The 23948-nt window shown below is 43.4% G+C and overlaps 1 protein-coding gene across 2 annotated transcripts in view; it reads left to right on the forward strand.

The window, feature by feature from the left end:
* Positions 1-23948, forward strand: part of OTUD7A (OTU deubiquitinase 7A) — a 377207-nt gene that overhangs the window by 174092 nt on the left and 179167 nt on the right. For both annotated transcript variants that reach the window (XM_044229897.1, XM_044229896.1), the window contains exon 2: positions 17197-17324. The gene's annotated coding sequence lies outside the window, so the exon portion shown is untranslated. The remainder of the gene's footprint in view (positions 1-17196; positions 17325-23948) is intronic.

Genomic DNA, 23948 nt, shown 5'->3' on the forward strand with positions numbered 1-23948 from the left:
CCCCTCCGTGGGGAGCCTGCCTCTTCCTCTCCATCTGCCTTCCACTCTCCCTGCTTGTGCTCTCTCTCTCTCTCTGTCAAATAAATAAATAAAACCTTAAAAAAAAAGAAAAATAAGAATGACTTTTGCCTACTGTCCTCTGTTGTTCTCTATCATCTGTGTAAGGTTTTTGTACATTAGGAAGTCTAATTATTATCCAACTAATAATTCTTCCCAATCTCTTTTCTACTTTGTACATTTTATTTGTATTTTGCTGCAGGAATGCATACCAAAAGCAAGAATCGTGCAAAGTATGAATTTTTAATTAAAGGACTTTAAAATCTACATAATAAGAGATATACTATGCTGATGGGTAGGGAACCTAAATTTGAAGACATCAACATTTTTGAAATTAATATATAAATGTAATGTACAGCTTAGATCAGTACCCTAGATTTTTGTTTTTAGTGAGGCCCAAATTTACAAATATTAGCAAGAACTGCTTGAAAAATAATAGCAAGATGGACTTATGTCATATACTAAAAGTATCAGGGCATCTGGGTGGCTCAGTTGGTTAAGCAGCTGCTTTCGGCTCAGGTCATGATCCCAGGGTCCTAGGATCTATCCCCACATTGGGCTCCTTGCCCAGCAGAGAGCCTGCTTCTCCCCTGCCTGCCTGCTGTTCCCCCTGCTTGTGCTTGCTCTCTGTCTCTCTCTCTCCTTTGCTCTCTCTGTGTCAAATACATAAATAAAATCTTAAAAAAAAAAAGTTAAAAGTATCACATAGCATACCAGACAAAAGGTTGAAGCATTGGTACCGCAATGAAAAAATAAAAATAAAAATCACTGAAGGTGAGTAGGAATTGTACAAGCAGATTGAAGTATAAATGTATTATAACTCAACAGGAAAATATGTCATATTTAATAAATATTGTCTTAATCAATGACGTTAGAAGAAAATAGAATTGGATGCCAATAATATGCCATGTAGATGAGTAAATTCCAGATGAATTTTAAATCTTAATATAGGGTAAGAAGTCAGATTATAAAAATATTAGCGAAAGTTTAAAAGACTGCCCCAGGAGGCCTTCTTAAGTCAGGCAGGAATCCCAGAATGATAAAGGAATCAATTGGCAGATTAAGTGTATGATAATATGTTGCCATAATTTCTTTGGGGTTTTTTTTTGTATATACATTTTTTTTACATTTTTAAGGTGATATCATATATGTGGTTTTCTCTTAATTTTTCTAGTCACTAAGTATTTCCCCATGGCATTTAAAATTTCAGAAATGTAATTCAGTGTCTTTATATGTTCTACTTTATGCATATGCTGTCATGCATTTAGAACTTACAATTTTTAAACAGAAATCACAATTCTTTGGAACAATATTTCAGAAGTAGAAGGCACATTCCGTAGTGTCTTGAATAAAAATCTGACCTGCAAGCTAAATGGCTGCCCCACAGCACGGTGCTTTCGTCCTAACTCAGAATGAAGCAGCTGAGGGCCATATGGCAAAACAGACCTCATGCTCTCACATGTAATCTAGTGGGAAAACAGTGTTCAATAAACTGTTAGCATCATTTAGTATAAATCGGGAAGAAAATTAATAGGTCATTTCCCCACACCATATATATATAGATAATTAGAAGATGAAGTAGAGTGTTCCAAGAACCGGGTGCTGATTACAGATGTGTTGCAAAATTAATGTGTAAAATCAACAATATATCCAGGAGATTTCTCTCCAATAGTACCCCGAAGAATTTTCATAAACACTTTTTGTCACTTTTTTTGGAGATATAACTGATATTTAGCATTATCTTAGTTTTAGGTGTACAACATGATGATTTCATATATACAGAGTGAAAGAAATCATTAGTTAACATCTCTTGCCTTACGTAGTTACACATTTTTTCCCTGTGGCGAGAACTTTTAAGATCTACCTTCTTACAGGAGTTTTCAAATATATAATATGATGTTGTTATCTGTAGTCATCATGCTATATGTTAGATCCCCAGAATTTATCTTATAACTGGAAGTTTGTACCCTTTGACCCCCTTCACCCTTCTTGTCCACCACCCTCTCCCATCTCTGGCAATGATTCATCTGCTCTGTTTTTTAATTAGTTCAATTATTTTTTTTTAGATTGCACATAAAAACTTTTTAGGAGTTTTAAGAGGAAGGATAGAAATTTGATTCTCCAAATGATGGCAATAATGTCCATATTACATACTATGCTGGGACAGGTAGCTATAAGAAAGGAGGGCATCTGTAGGGAGAGGGTGGTTGGGTTATGGACATTGGGGAAGGTATGTGCTGTGGTGAGTGCTGTGAAGTGTGTAAGCCTAGTGATTCACAGACCTGTCAGACCCCTGGGGCTAATAATACATTATATGTTAATAAAAAATTTAATAAGTAAATAAATAGAAAGAAGGGCATCTGGTGAATTGTCTCAGTAAAGAGGAAGCATAATGTGATGGTTAAAAACACACACATCTGGGGCGCCTGGGTGGCTCAGTCATTAAGTGTCTGCCTTCAACTCAGGTCATGATCCCAGGGTCCTGGCATCAAGTCCCTCATCGGGATCCCTGCTCAGCAGGGAGTCTGCATCTCCCTCTGCTCCTCCCCCTGCTTATGCTCTTGCTCATTTTCTCTCTCTCTCTCTCTCAAATAAATAAAATCTTAAAACACACACACAACCATATTTTAATCAGAATATTTAGGTTCAAATCACTAAGCTTTCAGTTACCTGTTGTTAATCTTGGAGAAGTCAGATCACTTCTGGGTCTGTTTTTTTTTTTTTCATTTATAAAATGAAGATATTGGATTTTAGATTATTTCTGAGACCCCTTCAAGCTGTAACACTGAACTTGTAAATTCATCATGACAGTCCTGTAACAATGGGAAAGTGTAGCCTGGATTTCAGTTTAAAGAGATAGGATTCACCATTGTCAGTTACTATAAACAAAGAACACATTATCTCTTAGTCATTTAGTTAAGCCTAGAAATGGGTCTGTAGCAGTTTGCTACAAGGCTATGCCTTCCTTCCTGTCTAGCAATTTTAAAAGTGCTATAGAATAGGGATTGGCTAACCTATACAGGGAAGCAGGGAACTGGGAGCCAAAAAGAGTTAAGACGACTTCTGAAAGGTGGGAACTATGGTGTGTCAAATCTAACAAGATGAAAATCAGTACTGATGAAATAGAATGATGAGTTTAGATTAGAAGGTAAAAATCAAGAAAGGAAACAAACAAACAAAAAAAACAGCTATTTAAGCAGAAGCAAAAGCTGTTGCTTATCTAGTAACTTCATATGAGTTTCTGAAGGTGCAGAAACTAGAATGGGACAAAATGGGTCTCAATTAATCAAGGCACTGAAATTTTCTGCCCTGTGGGCTAAATCATGTCCGAAGCTTTTCTCATTTCTTGGTCAGAGCAAAGAAGTCTAAGAAGGAAGTAATTTCCTTCTAGAAATCAGATACTAGAGCTCTGATGGAAAGGGAAAGAATAACCACTGGCTGTTGAATTATCCATCATAAAAATCAGTTGGGCATATTTGTGTGGCTCTACTTCTGGTTTCTGTGTTCTTTTCCACTGATCTGCATGTTTAGCCCTCCACTAATGCCACAGTCTGATGACTGAAGCTCCGTGGTAAACCTTAATATTGGGTAGATGGATCTCTCCCTCTTGGTTCTTTTTTTTTTTCCTTCAAAATCATTTTATTAAGAATTTTTTTAAAAGATTTTTATTTATTTGATAGAGAGAGACACAGCAAGAGAGGGAACACAAGTGGGGGGGGGGAGAAGCAGGCTTCCCCCCAAGCAGGGAGCCCTATGCAGGGCTCGATCCCAGTACCCTGGGATCATGACCTGAGCCAAAGGCAGATGCTTAATGCCTGAGCCACCCAGGTGCCCCTCAAAATCATTTTAACTGTTCTTATTCCACTGCCACTGCCTTTCCATGTAAATGTATTACATTAATCTTGTCTGTATCTACAATAACTTTTGCTGGGTTTTTGACAGGAGTTTTATTAAATCTGTTTATCAACCGGAGGAGTTTTTGCACCATTAGTATTTTGACTCTTCCAAAACATGGACACATCATGTTTCTTCACTTATTTAAATCTTTTATTTCTTTCATCAGTGTTTTGTAATGGTCAGAATATGAGTCCCACCCATGTTTACTAAGATTTACAACTAAGTATTCATTTCCTTAATGAGTGATTATAAATGACAGTGTATTTTTAATTTCAGTGTCTGCATGTTTATTGCTAACATAGTGTTAAACCTATACATGGGTCTTTGTGTGTTTATCTTGTGACATATGACCTTGCTGTGCTCATTAGTACTAGAAGTTTTTGTAGATTCCTTGGGATTTTCTACATAGAATATCACGTCCTCTGGAAATAGCAACATCTGTGCTTCCTTCCTTCCAACATGTATGTCATTTATTTCCTTCCCTTACCTTATTGCATCAGCTGAAACATTACATCAACATTACATGAGAGTAATGAAAGCAGACATCATGTCTTATTTCCTGTTGTAGGAGGAAATCATTGAGTCTTTCACCTTAAGTATAATATTAGCTGTAGATTTTTATAGATGCTCTTTAAGCTGAGGAAGTTCTCTTCAAGTCTTATTTTTCTGAGAAATTTTGTCTGGAAGGGGGGTTGAATTTTGTCAGGTTTTTTATATATGTCAATTGATACTATCATGTGATTTTTCTTCTTAGTCTATTAATGTGGTGGATGATACTGATTGATTTTCAAATATTGAACCAGCCTTGCATCCTTAAAATAATATTAGTATTAATACTAGTATTATACTAATTAATACTAGTATTAATTAATATTAGCATTAATTAGTATAATTAATTAGTATAATACTAGTATTAATACTAATATTAATTTGTATTAATTAATACTAACTAACTCTGCTTGGTCATGGTATGTAATTATTTTTATATATACTGAATTCTATTGGCTAATATTTATTAAGGATTTTGCATCTGTATTCCTGAGGAATGTTTTAGATTGCCTACTTCTCCTAAGATCCTCACATAATATAAAAAGAACAAGAGAGCTCTCTGGGGTCTCTTTTATAATGCTCTAACTAATCCCCTTCATGGGAGCTCCACCCTCGTGACTTAAGCACCATCCAATGTCCCCTCATCCTAACATTATTGCAATTGGAAGGTTTGAGTTTCCACATGATTTTTTAAGGGGGGACAAAAACATTCAGCTTATTGCATTAACCTTGATCACTTGATTAAGGTTGTTTCTGTGAAATTTCTCTAATGCAAAGCTACCATTTGTAATTAATAAATGTCTTGTGGGAGATACTTTGACACTGTGATGCAGATGCTCTTTTTCTCATCATAATTCTGAGTCTGAGGAGAGTCTTCAAGCCCTCCTGTTACACCACTGCATGAAGTCAGGCAGGCCACCCAGTGATGGTGGCACCAAGAGAATGGACAGAGGAAACAGAAGTCCATTCTCTATCAGTGTCAGAATTGTGTGATTTCTGGGGCTGGGGATAAGAGAGGAAGGGTGGGAGACATGGAGAAAAATGGAGAAAAAAAGAGAAAGACTGACTCACAGAGAAAGACATGTAACAGACCCACTGAAATAAAGAGATAGAAGTTGAGGGAGAATTTAATTATTAAGTCTTGACTGACATGGTGAATAGGCAGTTTTTCAAGGAAGATAGATCTTAAAGACTCTGAGGTACCATTGAGATGTTCAAGTAACTCACCATCAGGGAGTTGCGGATCAAAGGGTAGAAAAGACAGTAAGGCTAGAAAGAGAGACTTGGGGGCCATCTGAACATAGGTGGTTATGAACATTTAATGAGCATGATGAGCTATCTGAAGGGAAGAGCTGACCTAAGGATAGCTCTAGGAGAAAACCCATGGTTTATTGGGAAAAGGAATTAGTGAGACAAACTAAAGTGGTCGGGAGAGGAGTAATAAACAGATCATAAAGAGGATGGTATCAAATATAAAGAATATTCCAAGACAGTAGTTGTGGGCCGCTGGTTAACTACAAGTTGCTGGTGACATTTGTGACTATGATTTCAACTGAGTAGTCAGGATGGGATTAAGATTTGGATAGAGGAAAGGGGAGTACAAAGAATGGAATAAGTGATGAAGAAATCAATGGCCAACAATTCTTGTGAGCATTTCAGCAAGGAACTGTGTGAAAACAGTGCAGAAGGAAAGATAGCTATCATGTCACCTACCCTAATAGTGGCAGCCCGATAGGGTTTTATTGCTAAAGAAGATCCACAGGGCTTCAAATGACAATGCTTATGAATCTACAGTTTATTGCTGAGAAAGGATATGATATAGCCAAAAATAAAACAAAAAAAACACAGAAATAAGGACCTACAGCATAGCCAAAGACTGCCTATCAGTGAGAAGTTTGGAGAGGACAAGGTCTACACAGGCTCCCCACAGTTGTCTTCCTTTTGCATGGGTATACCAGATGTACTTTTTCTGAACCACCAACCTATCCAAATTAGGGAGCCCAAAAGAAATTTCAGCTGGAACTTCTTATATACCCTTGTCATGGAAGCACATAATTACTAAAAGACCAGCCCCAATGTTGGAGCTTTCTTCCCTTCCCTACCCTACACACTCCACCCCTACAGTGAAACTACATATAAACCTTCAGTCTCATGATTATCAATAAATGTTACTAACAAACTAGCACAGCCTACCCTGAAACTCATTTTGGGTCCATGAGTAAAAGGCAGCAATATTAGTCACATTTTATCCTTTGACTAAGTACATCTCTTACTTCAGCAAAGCAGCTCAGGCTAATTCCAGGCCTCTTAAAATTAACCCTCATAGCCCATCCTTATCCTATGTTACTTCATTAAACTCTTAGTTTAGCCTATTTAGTAGATACTGTCACTCCTAGAGACTGTGATAACGCAAAAGGATAAGTGGCCAAGGTGGCAGAGGTAGGAAGGAAGAGAAGAGAGTTGAATATATGGCACAGGAGGTCAAGCAAAAGATGCTTTTTCAAGAAGAGGACTCCTGAGTAAGTTTGAAACAGGCTTGGAGAAAAAAGTAGAGAGGAAGAGCTTGTAGGAATGGGGGAGTGAAGGGATAATTGCAGAAGGTTGGTCTTTTGGGAAACAAGAAAGAATGAGCTCCTGAGGCTGCATGCAAAGAAAGAGAAGTGGGGGGTGTTGGGAGAGGACATTCCCAGGCTCTCTGTAGCCTCCAGCTCAGTGGTTCTGCACTTGGAGGGCTTGTGAAAAACCCAGATTGCTGGGCAGCATGCCCTGGGTTTTTGATTCAGCAAGTCTGGGAGGAGCTAGAGAGCTTGCATTTCTTTTCTTTTCTTTTCCTTTTTTAAGATTTTATTTATTTGTTTGTTAGAGAGAGAGCACAAGCGATGGGAGCAGCAGCCAGAGGGAGAAGCAGGCTCCCTGTTGAGCAGGGAGCCCCACACAGGGCTCAATCCCAGGACCCTGGGATCATGACCTGAGCCAAAGGCAGAGGCTTAACCAACTGAGCCACATAGACATCCCAGAGAATTTGTATTTCTAACAGGTCTCTGGGTGATGCTGATGCTACAGTCCAGACACTCCACTATGGAACTGCTGCTCAATGCAGGGGTGGTTGGGTCATCTGGAAGCAGCGGAACTGGGTATGGTAGGATGGGGGCCTGGAGAAGGGGCCTCTCTGGCATGGTCACCATGGGGAGCCTGGTCACCTGGTCTGCCTGTCTTTTAACAGAAACATCAACAGGTCACAATACTAGGGAAACAACCACAATTAAAGGTGCCAGGGGCACCTGGGTGGCTCACTGGATTAAGCTTCTGCCTTCAGCTCAGGTCATGATCTCAGGGTCCTGGGATGGAGCCCTCCATCGGGCTGTCTGCTCGGCAGGGAGCCTGCTTCCCTCTCTCTCTCTCTGCCTGCCTCTCTGCCCACTTGTGATCTCTCTCTGTCAAATAAATAAAATCTTTAAAAAACAAACAAACAAAAAAAAGGTGCCAAAGGTTGATAAATGCCAGAGTATTAGAATGAAGCATGTTTGAGCTGCTCAGCTCTGATGTGAAAATTTCCCAGTTTAATAAGAGCAAAAAAAAAACAAAACGAAAACAACAACAAAACAAACAAAAAACGGAGACTAGCAGACTATTTTCTTGCTAATATGAAAGAAAAAATTTCATCTTGAATAAGAGATGAAATTGTCATAGCATAATTTCAACCTTTTCAAAATAGAAAATATCCCCAGTGGAGGAGGGAGGGCTTAGGAAAGAACGTTGGGCTGCTGTTGTGGGAAAAGCAGGTAAAGCTTGTTTCTTGAGGAGCGGTAACAGGACTCTGGACTTGGTTATGGGGAGGACGTTTCAGGTGGGCAGAGTACCTTTGGAGCTCCAGGAAACAAGGGGAGTAAGGTGCCATGAGAAAGAGCTTCATTAGCATCTCTGCACCTCAGGAAGTGGCGTAGTAATGTTAGAGCGGGAGCTTTGATTTTGCTATTCAGCTTCTAGGTGACTTACTGCAGTAGGACCTTGGGTAGGTTTCTCACATCCTCTGGCCACAGGAGAGGTGGCATTTAAAGAAGGCATGCTTGCCCCTCAAGTGTGGATTTGTGGTAAAATGTAAGGAAGAGACATATGGAATGTAGCTAGCATATTGGAGACACTCAAAAAAGTTCTTGTCTGCTTCAAGGTCACACAGAAAACTCTTCACTTTCCAGCAGCTGTAGCTCTGATTGTTCTCAAAACCTTGTCAACAATTGCTTCCAGAGCCTGAAAACCAGTGTCCGTGGGCCTTGGTGGCCACATGGAGGCCCAGCCAGGTCCTGCAGGACCCTCCCTGCGGTGGCTGACTTCGCTGGGGCAGTGTCAGGCCCCAGAACAGCCTTGAGATGATATTGAGTCGGGTCAGGTCTGCTTCCAGACTGCTGTGCTGCTGGCCATTCTGTCCCCAGATCACCGTCCCAGCCTTCTTCACACCTCAGCTGCCTGAGCTTCCCAGGCCCACCTGCCCAAGTGCCGGGCTCTGACTTGGGTGGAGGACAATGCTGTGATGTTGCTCCTGCCCCCTGTGGGCTGGCATCCTGCTTCTGCGTGGACAGCCCTGTCCACCTGCACTTCCCGGGCTCACCTGACCCTGACCTGGTCTAGCTCACTGCTCACTCAGTGCCACTTAGAGCCTCATTGACCTTTATTTTTTTTTTATTTGTATTTATTTATTTGACAGCAAGAGAGCAGAAGCAGAGGGAGCAGCAGGCAGAGGGAGAGGGAGGAGAGTCTCCACTGAGCAGGGAGCCCAAGGCGGGGGCTCGATCCTAGGTCCCCGGGATCACGACCCGAACAAGGCAGACACTCAAATGACCAAGCCACACAGTCGCCCCCTAATTTACCTTTAAACCTACAGGTAGAGAATACTAATATAGCCAGAGCTCAGCCCACCCAGTGAGATTGTGACGTGTTAGGAATACTGCACTTTCCTAAGTACGCTGGGTGACGACCCCACAGTCCATTGCAGGATGTCCTTAGATACCATTAGGCACAGCGCCTTCCACTGAGGAGGGGAGGTGATTTTGAATTCCCCTGGAGAGAAGTGCTTGCAGGCTGGGACTCTCTTACAGTGAGGGGTCTCAGCTTTAATTTGCATGGGGCCTGAGTAATGCATTGCTCACTTGACCTCTATCCAGAGAGAAGGCTGGAGGGGGAGAGGGAGATGGGAAGGCTGACCGACCCAAACATCCAGTCCTGCTCCCAGACCCAGGCACAGGACAGGGTAGGCAAGCAGTGCCTGAAGGGCTGGGATGACAGGGGCTGGTGTAGCTCTCCCAGCTGTGGAGAAGCACTGCCCAGGAAGTAAGCTAGGCATCCCAGGGGAGGTGGCAGGAGGGACCCGAAGGTCAGGTGCTCGTGTCCCATGCAGCCCAGAAGGGAGCTGTGCATGCAACAAAGATATGTATTCAGGTTCGAGCTATTTCATACCGAGCGCCTCCCTATGAGAGAGGTCCTATTATTATCCCCACGCAGGAGTCACGAAACTCTCCTGAGGCCACAGAACTCATGAGCAGCTGTGCGAGGACTGGACCCAATAGTGCTGGCTCGGAGCCCACCCCAGTCTCCCCCGTATCCCCCCTTAAGACCTGTGCCATCTGTTCCCTGTTTGGGCATCCCCTTGATCTCTCCCCACCCCGCCTCAGCGGAAAGCCAGGGACACTGTGTGCCCCTACCACACCCCTGTGCTTGGCTCCTGCGAGCTCTCGAGTGCTGTGGAACAAAGGGAATCTTATGTTGGGGCGGGGGCGGGGGGAACATTCAGATATTTTTTCATTGGTAGGTCCTGTCCCACTCTTGGACCCAGGCCAGGGAAGCTATTAGGGGCTGAAGGACTCACTTGTAAGTGACAAGGGGCAACAGCTAGGCCCCAGAGACCAGCAGAAGTGCATTTGCCTCTGTCTAGGATTGGTCTCTGAGGGCCACAGTGTTCAGATCCCCCCGCGGCAGAGCAGCCCTGCCTGTCCTGGAGCCTCGCGCCTGCCCAATTCCAGTCAGCTCTAAACGAGTCTCGGAGTTAAAGGTCCGGCTGGTTGGATCTGCCCAGACCTAGATCACGTTGGTTGGATTCCCACCTGCTGCCCCAGGAACTACTCTTATTCAGTTTTAACCTGCCTGCCTTTAAAGGTCCTATGATGTCCTTGAGGGGAAAGAGGGATCCCCCTCCTCTCTCCCATGCTGCAAGCTTGTTTGTTTCCTTCTGCTGATAAAGAATGTTCCCAAATGATGGTCAGAAGCAAGAAGGAGCTTCCACGGGAAGCAGTCAGGGCAAAGGGGAGAGAGGAGTCCAGTCCGAAATCCTGGTGTCACCTTGACCCACCACTGGGCCTCTGGGTCCACGTGAAGGTCAAATTCAAAGCAAGAAGAAGCCAAAAGGAAAGGGAACATCCATCTTCAAACTGGGGAATGGGGCCAGCTATGGGGTCAGGAAGCCTAGGAGGGCAGTGACACCTTCTTTCTCTTGGGAAACATAAATGTCATCTTAGAAGTGAATTCCCAGACAAGGAGTAAGTGGATGTTTGGCTCCATGACCCGTGACAGAGACCCTCTCACAGAGCAGCAAGACTTCCTTCCTTTTTATCTCTCCTTGCTGTGGTCGCTGTCAAGAGTTACCACCTGGCTCCGGGCCCTCCAAGGTGGCCAGGACGCCAGACACCTAACCCCTTCCAGGCAACAGAGGCCGCTGCCCCCTGAATCACCCATCACCTCCTTGGGTCCCATGCTCCACCTGGCCGGCAGACGCGCCTCAGGCCAACAGCAGGAGGCTTGGACCCACCCTTCAGAGCCACCCTGGCTAGCTCTTCTTTGAGCTTTCCTCCTCTGGAGCTGTCCAATGGACTCTCCTGGTGGGCACGCGGCTCCCACACGTAGATGGCACAGCAGACACAGCGTGTGCAGGTAAAGGATGGGTTGCGGGCCCGTGAGTGAGCAGAGCCAGGCAAGGCCACAGGGTGAGAGAGAGAAGCCTGTGGAGGCCCTCAGTGGGGGGACAAGATGGTGTGTCCCCCAGAGCCCCTTTCCTCAGCTGTATTTGTGAGATTACCTGAGAGGACTCACAACCACTGGTCCAGGGAGTGACACAGAATAAGCCCTTGACCAGCGCTGGTTCTGTCGCCCACTTCTCTTGGGAATTCTGTAGGACTTGAGTTCTAGGCCGAGTGTCTTTTTCTTTCTGGCCCCTGAGGCAGATGGCACAAAGCACCGTGGCTTCCCCTGGACTTGGAGACATGATGATTTCCTGCTTGTCTCCTGTTTGGGGCCGCAGGATACACAAGGGCAGATACAAGCCTGCTTTATGTCTGCCCCCCGCCTGCAACTCCTGGTAAAGTAGGTGCCCATCAAAGGTTTGCTGGTTGAATGAGCAGCAAAGATTTATTAAGAGAAATGGGGCTCGAAGGGACCCTGGCTGGCGAAGGGGCAGGGGCATTCAGAGAAGTAGGGGAAAGGGAACCAGATGAAAAAATACAAAAATATCTAGGTGGTCGTTGGGAAACATAAATGTCAAGAGAAGGAGCAAGAAGGCCAGGGCCTGGGCAGTCTGGAGAGAGCCCCTGGGCATGATGAGACATTCACACACCTCCCTGGGTCCATCCTGGAGTCTCTCCAGCAGCCCTGGGCACCTCCAGCCTTGGCTCCCCTGCTGGATGATTGCTACCCTCTTTGCTCCTGCTATTTACTTAGCAGCCAAATCTGGGACATAGTGGACTTTATCTTTAGCCCCCTATGTGCCTGCATTTTTTACCTTAGTATAATATCCCCTTACAATTGTGAGCCCCTTCAGGTCCCTAGAGCATTTTCAGAGTCCTGTCTCCAACAGTCTTCACCGGGAGGCTTGGAACCATCTGAGCCCCATGCTTGGAACCATCTGAGCCCCATGCTTGAAATGGCTTCCCAGGACGGCAGGCAGGCAGGGAGCTTGGAGGGTATCAATCCCAGGTCATCCCAGAGGCTTTTCCAGTGGACTCTGCAACAGAATGGAGGTAGAGGCAAAGGAAAGAGAATCCAACAGAGCAGCATCTTTCTGCTTTCACGTGGGAGTTATTCTAGGCTCTCACCTAGAAGCTTCCAAACATGTGGTGTGTCCTTGGTTTCCAAGGACACTCCCAGGCGCTGTCTGCAGTCAGGGGGCGTCATAGAAAGCACTGCCAGCCTTATGATGATGACGTCTGCTGTCTAGCCACATTCCAACGTTCAGAAACCAAGACACAGAACTAAAATGGCTATTTTATTTAAAAAATTATTTTTCTCCCAGGAGTTCCCACAAAGCATCCGTCCCTTTGTTTTGGCTGATAGCCTTTCTCCTCTCTTCGTTGTGTTTCTGATCTGCATTGTTCTTCAATCGCTAGAAATTTTCTTGCATTTCCCTCTAGAGGAACTTGCATTTTGAAAAGCAGTTCAGCGTACCCGAACTTTACACCCTTATTCTGGACATATTTTGCGCTCACAATATCTTACGGTACAAAAAGGAAATCTCCCCTTTATTTACAGAAGTGGTCACACTTTTCCTGAATGTTAACTTCCCGAAAATTTAGCCGGGACCTGCTGCTGCAAGTTTTGATTCTGTTAGAGAACCAGAAACAAAAATGCATACCCCAGGCCTGAAGCCGCTGTGTTTTGTTTTTTGTGACTTCTTGAGTGACAGACTAATTGGTGATCAGTATGTGAATTAAAACTCATTTCCTAGAAAAAATATTTCTCTTAAAGCTCTCAGGAAGACCAAGAAATAAAGCTACCCCTTATATGCCTATACCAACGCATTTGGCTATTGCAAATAATTTTGTAAATATCTGCTTCCGTCCCTGCTTTCAGTTCACATAAGCATATATCCAGAAGTGGAATTATGTGGTAATTCACTGTTTAATTTTCTGAGGAACTACTATATTGTTTTCCTTTGAAGCCTTTTTACATTCCCACCAGCAATGCACAGGGTTCCAATTCTTGTGTATTCCCACCAACACTTGTGATTTTTAATTTTTTTTATAATAGCCATTTTTAATGTGTGTGAAGAGCTATCTTATTGTGGTTTTGGTTCGCATTTCTCCAATGATTAGTGATGTGGAACATCATTCCATGTACGTATTAGCCATTAGGAGAAATGGCTATTTGCCGAATTTTGAATTGGGATGTTTGGGTTTTATGTTGAATTGTAGGAGCTCTTTATATATTCTGGATATTAATCCCTTATCAGATAGATATATGATTTGTAAATATTTCTTCCCCTTCTGTGGGTTGCCTTTTTCTGTTGATGGTGTCTTTTGATGCATAGGACATTTTAACTTTGATGAAGTCCAACTATTTTATCACTTGAGCTTTGAACCCCAAAAAATCATCATCATAAATCCAGCATTATGAAGTTTTTCTCCTAATTTTCTTCTAAGAGTTTTATAGTTTTAGCCCTTACTTGTATGTCTTTGGTCCATTTCAAGTTAATTTTTATATATGGTGTTAGATAAGAACCCAGCTTCATTCTTTTTCATGTGAATATCCAACACCATTTGTTGAAAACATTGTCCTTTCCTCATTGAATAGTCTTGACACTCATGTTGAAAATTGTTTGCCCATAGATGTGAGGGTTTATTTCTGGATTCTCCATTCTATCCCAGATAGAATCCTCATATGTCTGTCTTTATAGACATACCACACTGTTTTGATTCCTGTGGCTTTGCAGTAAGTTTTGAAATCAGGAACTATTTCACCTTCAACTTTGCTCCTCTTTATCAAGATGGTTTACCTATGGAGTCTCATTCTTTTGTATTTAGTCTCTTCCCATTTCTTTTTTTTTTTTCCCAATTTATTTATTTTCAGAAAAACAGTATTCATTATTTTTTCACCACACCCAGTGCTCCATGCAAGCTGTGCCCTCTATAATACCCACCACCTGGTACCCCAACCTCCCACCCCCCCGCCACTTCAAACCCCTCAGACTGTTTTTCAGAGTCCATAGTCTCTCATGGTTCACCTCCCCTTCCAATTTACCCAAATTCCCTACTCCTCTCTAACGCCCCTTGTCCTCCATGCTATTGGTTATGCTCCACAAATGAGGGAAACCATATGATAATTGACTCTCTCTGCTTGACTGATTTCACTCAGCATAATCTCTTCCAGTCCCGTCCATGTTGCTACAAAAGTTGGATATTCGTCCTTTCTGATGGAGGCATAATACTCCATAGTGTATATGGACCACATCTTCCTTATCCATTCATCCGTTGAAGGGCATCTTGGTTCTTTCCATAGTTTGGCGACTGTGGCCATTGCTGCTATAAACATTGGGGTACAGATGGCCCTTCTTTTCACGACATCTGTATCTTTGGGGTAAATACCCAGGAGTGCAATTGCAGGGTCGTAGGGAAGCTCTATTTTTAATTTCTTGAGGAATCTCCACACTGTTCTCCAAAGAGGCTGCACCAACTTGCATTCCCACCAACAGTGGAAGAGGGTTCCCCTTTCTCCACATCCTCTCCAACACATGTTGTTTCCTGTTTTGTTAATTTTGGCCATTCTAACTGATGTAAGGTGATATCTCAATGTGGTTTTAATTTGAATCTCCCTGAGGGCTAATGATGATGAGCATTTTTTCATGTGTCTGATAGCCATTTGTATTTCTTGATTGGAGAAGTGTCTGTTCATATCTTCTGCCCATTTTTTGATGTGTTTGCCTGTTTCGTGTGGGTTGAGTTTGAGGAAACAGTCAAAAAAACAAAGAGGCAACCCACGGAATGGGAGAAGATATTTGCAAATGACAGTACAGACAAAAGGTCTCTTCCCATTTCTATTTAGGAATCCAGAAAATGTATTATCCATGAAACCATTTTGAAAGAGCTACTCAAAAACTCCCTGTAGTAATATAAAAAAATTAATTAAATAAAAGAGAAACAAGATATGTAAATTATCTATGACTAATTAACAAACAGTGAAACATAATCATGTATTGTAATTATTAACAGTGTAGCCATGAAGCTTAAGGCGATTGTTAAGAACTGATCCCTAAGAAACTACAAGCATGAAAATTAAAAGCAGTTCAGAGTATTTTAAATAATTTTAACAAAATATACCAGATAGCAAAGGAAGGAAAGGAAATTACATTGAACTAATGGTCTTATCCTGTGTGGAAATTAGAGGTTGTATCTGTTCATCAATTCTCAGGATAAAAAAAAAAAAAAAGATTAATATACCTGTGTGTGTAACAAATTTAAGACAAACACTAGAAGGAAAAATAAGATATATAACTTCTAGAAAACGAAAAATAAGACCAATCAAGTCAACTGAAGACAGTAAAGAAAATAACACCATAAAATTTGAGAGACAGGAAGTACTAAAACAGATGTTGGGGAAAGGGACAAATATACCAGTCATCTCCCTCTCTTTCTCTTAATGCTACTCAAGAAATAAAAATGGAACGGGTTAAATTCCCCAATTAAAGGACAGATACTGGAATGAAGAACTGAAATTGAGTAAAAAAAAAAAAAAAAGCCTAAAGAGGTTAAAAAATACAATGGCATAAGTAAAACTATTACAAGCAGTATTATAAAAAAAAAAAAATGAGGAGTAACAAGACCAGTAACAGAGTGGAATTCAAGGTGGGAAGGTAAACACAAGACCAAAATATATTTAGTAAGAGGTAAAAACCACCAAAAACAGGGAGTGCATTGCATTAGCTTTGAAATGTTGAAAGTAAAGCAGTTATGCTTATGAAGACATGGTATTTCTCCAACTGGGTGGGAGATATCAAAGGGGAAGCCAGCCAGGGATCTGGAGTCCCATGGTACTTAGAACTACGGGGACAGGACATACCATCCCGGGCCTCTGGGAACACCATAGACATTCCATAGACACAGGCAGGATCCCCAGACTTCACCCACAGCCTAGCTGTGATCATAGAGGAAGGAGGGGCTCCTGTACCCCATGGTGTAGTCTGTGTAGGGTGCACAGATGTGACCCAATTCCCTCCATTCACCTGTGAAGTCGCAGGCCTTCTAGCTTAAGAGCATCTTAGGGCTCTGATAATTCCACATGGCATATAAGTGAGTGGATCTCAGGAGTCAAGATGCTGTAGAACAAGTCGAACCCACCTGGATGGAGGTGTGGTCCACAGGGACCCTCTCCATTCCCAATGCTCTTCATGACCCCCCTGCCCTCCATATGGAGGACAGTGCACCCTGCCAGGACCAAGGTGTGGTCATCACTGTGACCACCTAGATGCCCCACGGTCCAGGCAGGAGTTACTAACAGCTTCCTGACTTCGAGATTCCTCATAGACCACACCACCTGTGAGTCCCATGGAATGTCAGAAAGGAGGCTTTGTTTGTAAGTCCCTCTGGGAAGCACTGGGCTCCTCTCCTGGGACATCAGCATAACATATGATCTCCTCGTGTGTTCTCACCCACAGTCACTTCTCACAGTCACCCACTGGGGAGACCTTTCACATTGATCCTGACCTCCCTCCAGATGCCCGCACTTATTTCAAAAAGAGTGGGAAGGTGTGTTAAGAAGCGGGGCACAGGGATGTGGGGTTCACTATCAAGACCGTTTCAAGTTCATACTGAATATTTAAAATGATGTTTAAATTTGAAATTACATTTAATTTTTAAAATATATATTTTTAAAACTTATATTTTAAATTCTCACTTTGAGTGAAATGTGAACATTCTATTTTTATTCTTGTGTTTTCTCCAGAGTTCTCAGGGGCTGCAGTCTGACACCATCCATTGGGGCAACAATGGGCCATTTCCAGCAGGGACGGTGCGCCATTTCCCTGGATGCCTGACGGCCACCCGCCTCCAGAGAATCACAGTGTCTGAAAAGTAAGTCTCATGTTTGTGGGTCCCAAGCGACTGTGCTGGAGGGGCACGTGCAGTCAACGCCTCTAGCAACAGACCTGGTACTGGTCCTTGGAGCAAATTGCCTGGAAATCAGATCTAAAGCCAAGGATGGGGTTATTTATTCCCTGAAATCCACTGAGAACGAGTTATGAAATGAGATTCTTATTGCACTAGAATTTGCATTTAGAATGATAAACACTATTCTCAAAAAAAAAAAAAATGACTGTAGTGAACAACAGAAAAGTAATTTGATTTACACCAGCACTAGTACAAAATTTATGAAGTAATTCTGTTGCCCTCTGTAGCTATCATGATTGATTTGTAAAGTATTATAAGACTAATCTAAACAACAGTAGTCTTATCACTTTCACATACTTTCCTTTTTAATGTTTCCTCTTAGTTCTTATCCCAAAATGCAGTTTTTATCTAGTTGATTAATAGCATAGTAGTTCCTTTGCCTTATGACTCTTCGAACAAACATTTTACTTTCAGTTTGCTTTTCATTTTTTTTTAAGATTTTATTTATTTATTTGACAGATCACAAGTAGGCAGAGAAGGGTGTGGGGGGGAAGAGGCTCCCTGCTGAGCAGAAAGCCCAATGCCGGGCTCAATCCCAGGACCCCGGGATCATGACCTGAGCCAGAGGCAGAGGCTTTACCCACTGAGCCACTCAGGTGCCCCTGATTTTCATTTTGATAAATTTTACATCTATTAAAAAATGGAAAGTGGATGCTTATATATTCTTCACTCAGATTTACCAGTTGTTTACCCACAAAGACAAACACACACACACACACACCACACACACACGGTATATGTACTCATGTGTGGTATGTATGTGTGTTCAGTGTTTCTCTCTGAATCATTTAAATTAAGTTGCCGACACATGACATACTTTGGGAAACATCTCCTCCATCCATAGGTTTTCTTCTTCAAAACTGTAGCACCATTATCACTGGGGAATTTAACATCGATAAAGTCATCTTCTCCAATGTACAGTTCCTATTCAAATGCCTCTGGTTGTCCCCAAAATAGTCCTCATAGCTGTTTTTTCTATGCAGCATTTGGCTAAGCATCATGTCCTGAATTTGGATCTGTCTCTTTACATCTAAAGCAGAACACTGCTTTTACTTTTCTCTCTTGTGATTTTGACATTTTGGAAGAACCTAAGCCATTTGTTTCCAGGAGAGTCTGGATTTGTCTGGCTGTTTGTGCTTAGGTTCAGCACACATTTCATGTGTTTACACAACATCCATGGGTCCAGCATGTTCCTGGGACCTGGTGTTGGTGAGGACTAGTTTGTTCACGTGGCTCATGTGGTTTCTGCCAGAGCTCTCCTTTATAAATTACTATTATTTCATTCCTTATAATGAATTAGTAATCGGTGGGGTGAACTTTGAGACCATGTGAACATTCTCTTGTTTAGTTCATTTTTCACCCATTACAGCATCCACTGAAGGTTGTATTATGATTTTCAATTAATCAGTTCACCAGCACCATGGTCTTCCTTCCCTGTCCAACGGTTTTGTTATTTTTTTCATTTTTCCACGGTTGTGAGCTGCCACACAAGGGAGTGTCTCGAAGCAGTCAAGAGAAGGGCTCTGAAATTAGACCGTCTGGATGCGTGTCTAGTAGGCACCCCGTCTCCGACACACACTCGCTGGGTGACCTTGAGCAAATGTTGCATCTCATAAACCCTCAGTGACCTTAGGATTAAAATTAGGAGGCAACAAGTGACCACAGAATGAGTGTCTGGTCGGGATGGAGCCCATGGTGGGCCTCACTAACTATTGGCTAATAATTATCACAGCGGCAGAGGACGGGCTGCGTGCCTCCTAATGCTGCTTCACTCCCAGCATCTTCTGTAATCTCCGGCTGAATAAGACTTTGGGCAAAAAAAAAAAAAAAAAAAAATGCTGATAAGACTGAGTGATGGGATGGAGGTCCCCCAGGATGTGACTGGTCATATTTTTAAGTCTCTAAAGTTAGAAGGTGGCCTTGAGGAGCAACACCGTCACGACAGGAAGCATGCGTCATCGAATGGTGTCCAAATGGCGTCCGCTCTGCCATGCTGGTTACTTCTAGCCTCCTTGGTTGGCTTCTGCCCCTGGCTAGGCCTGGATCCCCCTAGTCTGCTGGTTGCTTTGCCTTTCAGTCACTAGCAACTGATTGAAGGTGATTAGGATTCTTTCCGTTTAGATCTGGTCACCATGGCTTTATCTGAGCTCCATTGCCTTGGAATCTTCTTTGAGAACCTTTGAAAATTCTACCAAGAAAATAGCTTGGGGATATACATGTTAGTTTTTGAGCTGCACATGGGCATGGATTAGGCTGAGTCTTTAAAAAAAAAGATCGCCCTTGGAGAACATTTTTAGCTAGCATATCTGAAAAATGCTTCCTCGGAAAATGTTACTTGCCTAGATTTTTTTCCCCACGACTTTGGGAACAGATGAGGGCTGGTTTTCATAAAGAGGGGCTGCTGGCAGCATGCATCCTATATCCAGCATGTTTCCTGCCTCATGGCTTGCTAGGCTGGGCTTGAGGGAGGGCCCTGCCCCGAGGTGTCACGTGTTCTCCTGCTTTCTGGGTGATGCCAACCCGGCCAGCCTGAGGTTAGCTGGGGCAGAGAATGGGCCCTGCAGACCCAGAGGTAACAGCCCTGCATAGGCACCAACCCAAAGTCTCCCCCAAAGGCTCCCCACCTCCTCCTTCTATTTTCCACCCTTTCAGCTGATTGCAGGCCGGGATCCTCTGCCTATCTCTGTGTCCCCTTGACAGACTCCTCGGGGAAGGGACGGTGGTGTGGGCACAACATAATAGTTTATACGTTGACTGAAGTACAGTTGAAAATTAAATCTGCAGTTCTGCATGAACACAGAAGGCTCACTTAGGTGTCCTGTGACTATGTGGGTGGAAATATTAGGGCTGCCTTTTTTCTGTTCTATAAGTGCTTTCTGTGAAGTTCTATCCACTTGGAAACCTGAGTTATACTCTTAGATGAGAAGCATACTCCTAACCTGTGTGCTTGAGCCTGACGTGGATCTGTGTGAAGCCCTAGCCATTGTCTTTCTGTTTGTGGGGTCCGGGATCTGGTGCTCATTCCCTGCTTCCTAGCTGGGTGACCATAGTCTCCCATCTGCCCAATGGGGACAGCAGCCCCTGTTGGGTAGGTCTCCCAGGGCAGATTGGGGATGGTGTTTCCCTCGGTTCCAGGGACTGAGTGTTGAAGGGCACCTCCTTCTTCTACCTTCATTCTCCTATTGGTGCATCTAGCAGCACTCAGCACTGGGGATTCCACAGTTTTCATGGCAGAAGGGAGCTGCATAGAGCAAACGCTAAAGCCCATGGGGCCCATATGGGGCTGTCCCGCAAAACATCCTAAGGTTTTCTTTGAACTGTTATAAATGGAAACACACTGACATCCCCACTTCCTCCTTGAGCAGAGGGAGCTGCAGATGGAGAAGGATGAACCACCGTCTCAGCGTGGCACCACGGCTGCCACTCCTCTCCTGGGGTGGAGCTAAGGTCTCCTGTCCCCTGGGGCTGCCAGGGATGCACCGATGTCGTTTCCATCCATAGAGCTCGGGCCCAACTCCTGGCTACACCAAGGCCAGGCTGGGGGCTTCAGTGTGGATGAGCTCTGTAGATCTCAGCTTCCTCGTCTCTGAAATGGGAATGGCGATGGTGGTGCCTTCCACCCAGGGCCCAGGTGAGGACTAAGTGAGTTCCTTCATGCGAAGTTCCCGGAGCCGTGACACCTGGTAAGAATGCTAGAACTCACGGTTGTAAGCATGAGGGCCTAGGCCAGTGCATAGCTCACAGTGAGGAGTGACTTTCAGGTCCCTGTCCCCTGTCCTCCCACACACTTTGACTCAGTTACTAGGAACACCGGTGTTGTGAAATAGCAGAGTGCTGTTCTGGAGGTCACTTTGTGGTGAGCGGAGTTGTACCCCCTGGGTCAAGCCCTGAACGGAATGCTTTATTATTTTGGTCTGTTTTTCATGGTTTTCTTGTGTGCCCAGAATTAAAGCTCACTGTGCCCACCAAAAGCACTTGAGGCTTTGGACTGGACTTGGAGCCCCTGGCCCTGTGCCACCAGCTGTATCTTACCTCTCAGGTGAGTGACAGGGCTGCTTAACACCAGTCCCACCTGAACTTCCTCCTGTGCCGTTGTTCCTTGGCCCTCAGATCCTCCCCTGGCCTTTCCTTCAAACCAGACTGTTCCCCAGGCCCAGGATTGCTCCAGAGACTGTGGGAGCTAGCTGCCTCTGCTTATGAGCCTTTCTTCTGACATTCCCAGATAGGTCTGCCCGTGACCCAGGCTGAGTCCCTCAGCTAGTCCTTTGCTTGTGGGTGCACACCTGCGTGCCCATCTAACATTGTGCATCATAAATTTAAATAGGGACAAAGATGTAATTTCTAGCGTATTGTAAGTAATGACATTTAAAACAACACAGGTATGTCACTTTTTAAATAAAATTTTATTTATTTATTTGAGAGAGAGAGAGAGAGAACAAGCAAGCACAAGCAGGGGGAGTGGCAGAGGCAGGGGAAAAGCAGGCTCCCTGCTGAGTAGGGAGTCCAGCGTGAGGCTCGATCCCAGGACTCTGGGATCAACACTTGAGCCAAAGGCAGACACTTAACCAACTGAACGACCCCGGCACACTGATATGTCACTTTTTTATTGAAGTATAGGTGACATATATTAGTTTCAAGTGTACAACATAATGATTCAGCAATTCTATACATTATACAGTGCTCACCATGATAAGTGTAATTACCGTCTCTCACCATACACTGTTACTATAATTATTATTGACTGTATTACCTATGCTGCACTTTTCATTCAGATCTATCGTTTTTTAAAAATATGCACAGTCAGGGCACCTGGGTGGCTCAGTCATTTAAGCATCTGCCCTCAGCTCAGGTCATGATCTCAGGGTCCAGGGATGGAGCCCCATGTTGGGTTTGCTTCTCCCTCTGGTCCTTCTCCCTATTCATGTTGTCACTCTCTCTCTGTCTCCTCTCTCTCAAATAAATAAATAAAATCTTTAAAAATAAATAAATATGTAACAAGATACCCAGTCAAATATAAAGACCATCCATTCAAAATACGGAATACATGATTCTTCCTTCACTTTGAAAGTTTATATACCATTTTGTTTCCTCCTTGAATTCATGTAGAAATAGGAATAGAAATTCCACCTGCTCCACAACTTTATCATAATTTTCTTCCAGAAAGACATTCACTAAAAAAAAAAAATGAAAGGCATTCACTGGTGATTCTGTCACCTGTTTTTTGCATATTTGTTCGTGTATGTATGGTACACAGACCTATATATAGATATACATATGTATGTTAAAATATTTCATGGGGCTGTTATTGATACTATTTATAGTATTGATTAGTCACAGATTATCAGAACAGTATAATTAAATACAAAATAAAATATATCAGAGGAGAGGCTCTTGATGAGACGGATGACAGAGAGGTTCCTGGGGAGACCTGGGTAACGACTCACTGGCTGTCCCTTTGTGTGGTGTCTGGATGTTTCCACTCCAGAGAGATGTAGGGTGTGGGAAAAAAGACCGTACAGGGCAGTCATCTTATCCACAGATAAGTTTTAGGATAGATTATACAGGGACTTGAGAATTCGGAATTTAATTGTTTGAAAGTGTTCCACACTTGTCACCCCTTGAAGAAACTTAATGTGCCTGGGGTGCCCAGCTTCAGGCTGAGAGCCACAGGCTTTCCCTGCTCACTCAGATCTAAATCCAGTCTCCCTGCCAAGGTCAGATCCCCTGTCATTACTGTCCTTACCTCTGTGTCCCTTCCGTGTGACCCAAACCACCCCCACCCCTACAGCTTCCTTTCAAGCCATAGAATCTTCTAGAATGCAATTGTGTCCTTTGTCTCTTTATGGTCTTCCCAGGATCTGTGTGGACTAAGTCTCCAGAGGAGTTCAGAGAGAACATTTTGGTTTTGATACTTTAGAGTATATAGTATGTCATATTCTAGATCTTTCTTTCCTGGAGTCAACATACTTCTCCATGTTAGCTGCACCTTCACAGGTAGCATTTCCGGATGTGGCTTTTTCTGTAGACCCATGGCAGTGTGTGCATCTCAGTGTGAGATTGTTGGCATCACCAGTCAGGAAACCCTGGTAACCAGGACTCTGCTTCAGAGCTTCCTCCTCCAAGCCCAGGTGCTGAGCCATGTAAAAGAGGCACAGTCCCCAGTGAGACAGAATGAATATCAATTCTTAAGGGGCTTCCATGCCCAGGGGAAGTTCTTGAATCTTCTGTAACCAGAGAGGCCTGCTATCCACATGGACATTGTGCCACCATGAACATGTGCTTGTGGTTTGGCCAGTTAAGATAATGCCAGGAGAGCAGTTTCTATAGGGTTCATTTTCCAGTGCTTTGCTAAATTCCTTCTGTGCTTTCTAGGCATTCTTAGAGCATGGAAAGCCCAATTCTCTCACGAAATCATTTGTTAGCATGTACCAAAACTTAATTTTACTCATTGATAAGAGAACCAGCAAAAAGATAAATGGTCTGACTCCAAGTATATTTGAGTAACTAGAACTTATAAAGTCATTTGGA

This window comes from Neovison vison, chromosome 13 (assembly GCF_020171115.1).
Source record: "Neovison vison isolate M4711 chromosome 13, ASM_NN_V1, whole genome shotgun sequence".
Lineage (NCBI taxonomy): Eukaryota > Metazoa > Chordata > Mammalia > Carnivora > Mustelidae > Neogale > Neogale vison.